Source organism: Octopus bimaculoides, chromosome 7 (genome assembly GCF_001194135.2).
Source record: "Octopus bimaculoides isolate UCB-OBI-ISO-001 chromosome 7, ASM119413v2, whole genome shotgun sequence".
Lineage (NCBI taxonomy): Eukaryota > Metazoa > Mollusca > Cephalopoda > Octopoda > Octopodidae > Octopus > Octopus bimaculoides.
This window is the reverse complement of record NC_068987.1, coordinates 73,152,230-73,154,416: the sequence shown is the minus strand read 5'-3', so window position 1 is coordinate 73,154,416 and position 2,187 is coordinate 73,152,230. Positions and strand designations below refer to the sequence as shown.

The window sequence follows — 2,187 nt, the reverse complement described above, 5'->3', positions numbered from 1 at the left end:
CAGTATCTCTTTCACAGTATGTAACTATTGCTGTTGCTATCTGTAAAAAGCCAATACAGTTTGTCTTTATGTGCAATAATAAATTCTGTTAAATGTTCGCAGGTTTTATTTAGTTACTTCTACACGCAGCTCAAGAAACATTTTCATTCAACAAGTCAACCTGTTACCACCACAACCTATAAGCCGCGACATGTCTGTACAATAAGGTTTGAAACAGAAGCCGCCATTAAATTGTCGTTGTTTTTATGTTAAACATAACTACCTCATTTCATATTTGTTCTATGTAGAGTCGCGTTTAGTGATCCGTTTCTTAATCGTTCAGTCATACGTTATTTACTCATTATGATTTATAAAATTTATTATACAACAATAGAAGTACAAGTAGTCTACTTGTTTTTCACTATACGTGGTCCATTTTCGGATGATTTTCTTTATGCACTAAGAAAATGGAAAAAAATATAAAATAATAATAATGTTTTTCGGTTGAGAAGCGGAACACGTAATACATCTTTCTTTTCATCTTTTATATTTTCACTTGTTTCAGTCATAGGATTGTGGTCTTGCTGTGGCACCGCCAGAAACTGTTCAGTCGAATACTCTTAAGTTTGGTACTTATTCTATTGGTTCTTTCCTCAAACCGCTAAGCTACAGGATGTAACCAAACTACACAGGTTGTCAAGCGGGAGTAATGGGGGACAAACCCAAACACAAGTACACGCAGTCGCACGCACGCGCGCACACACACACACACACACACACACACACACACAACTCACATTTACGACAGGCTTCCATACAGTTTCCATCTAGCAAATTCACTCACAAGGCATTGGTCAGTCTGGTGCTATAGAAGAAAACACTTCCGCAAGCTGCATGCAGTGAAACGGAACTCGAAACCGTAGTTACGGCAGTACATGTACTAAAATTTGAACGATACAGAGAAAATTAGCATGACCCCCGCGCAAGGATGACACGCAAATTTGTGAAGCGTTCCATATTTTTCGTCAAGACTGTGCCCCAGCATGGCCGCAGTTTAATGACTGAAACAAGTAAAAGAATAAAAGAATAAGAAGAAAGAACATTTAATACCGATTTGTGGAGCCCAGTAAATGTTTTAAGTGTCGTGAGTTCAATAAAAAGATTACGTTCATTGAGATTGACTTTAATTTAGATTACGGGGAGGAGCGCTAAGCAATGATGTGTATAAATGCGATATTATTACCAGTTCAAATACGCTTGTGGCAGGTTCGAACTTGTAAGCAAGCCATTCAGTGTTTTGTCATGGAGAAAATTTCTGGCTGTACACCTAAATCAGCACGCAGCACGTCACACCATTTGTCTACAGGGAGAAATTTTCTCCATGACAAAACACAGTGAATGGCTTGCTTACGAGTCTGAACCTGGCACAAGTATTTCTGAACTGGTAATAATATTGTATTTAATTTAGATGTTACTAACACTTGTAGCGTAGACGCGTGAAATGCATCTCTCCCTTTATTATATATACGTGCATTCGAGCGTAACAAGTAACAGCTAGTTTTTGGCCGCTGTTTGGATCCCGTTGTGTCCACTACTCTGGTTGGTTGTCGGCGGTCAGTTGGTACAACAGAGTAGGAGATAAATTGCACCAATACCAACCATTAGGAGTAGTGGACACAACGGGATCCAAACAGCGGCCAAAGGCTAGCTGTTACCTGCTACGTTCGAATGCATGTATATATAATTAAGGGAGAGAGGAATTTACCCGCGTCTACGCTACACACTCAACATGTAGAAATAAATTGGCCTGCTTCAAGTGAGAAAATAAACAGTGTTATGGCACAATATTACGTCCTTTTTGCGTTTTAGACATTAGACATTATGGTGTAGTTTAAGAAAGATTTGGCTGCTATTTTTAGCAAGTCGACAAATCACATAAAGGTTTTGTGCATGGTGTTCCCATAGAGAGAGTCATTGACATCCGGTTTGTCCGACAATCGAGGCTGCGATTGGTTGAAATTACATAATTTTAAACATATCTTTCCCATTATTAGTTTCTGCAAAAGATGAATACAATTTTCGCAATCAGCTTGCTAAAATACAGCAGAACTATAGTTTTTGATAATGATCTGGCGAAAATTTGAAAAACTAAATGGTTGGAAAAAAATAATCCAGTCTTAGTGTGGTCTACCTCGCAATTTACACTTA

At 38.4% G+C, this 2,187-nt stretch overlaps 1 non-coding gene across 1 annotated transcript; it reads left to right on the top strand.

The window, feature by feature from the left end:
- The first annotated feature begins 898 nt into the window (after positions 1 to 898).
- Positions 899 to 1,002, top strand: LOC128248418 (U6 spliceosomal RNA). Its single transcript, XR_008264660.1, has one exon. It is a non-coding gene; the product is annotated as a U6 spliceosomal RNA (small nuclear RNA).
- The last annotated feature ends 1,185 nt before the right edge of the window (positions 1,003 to 2,187 follow it).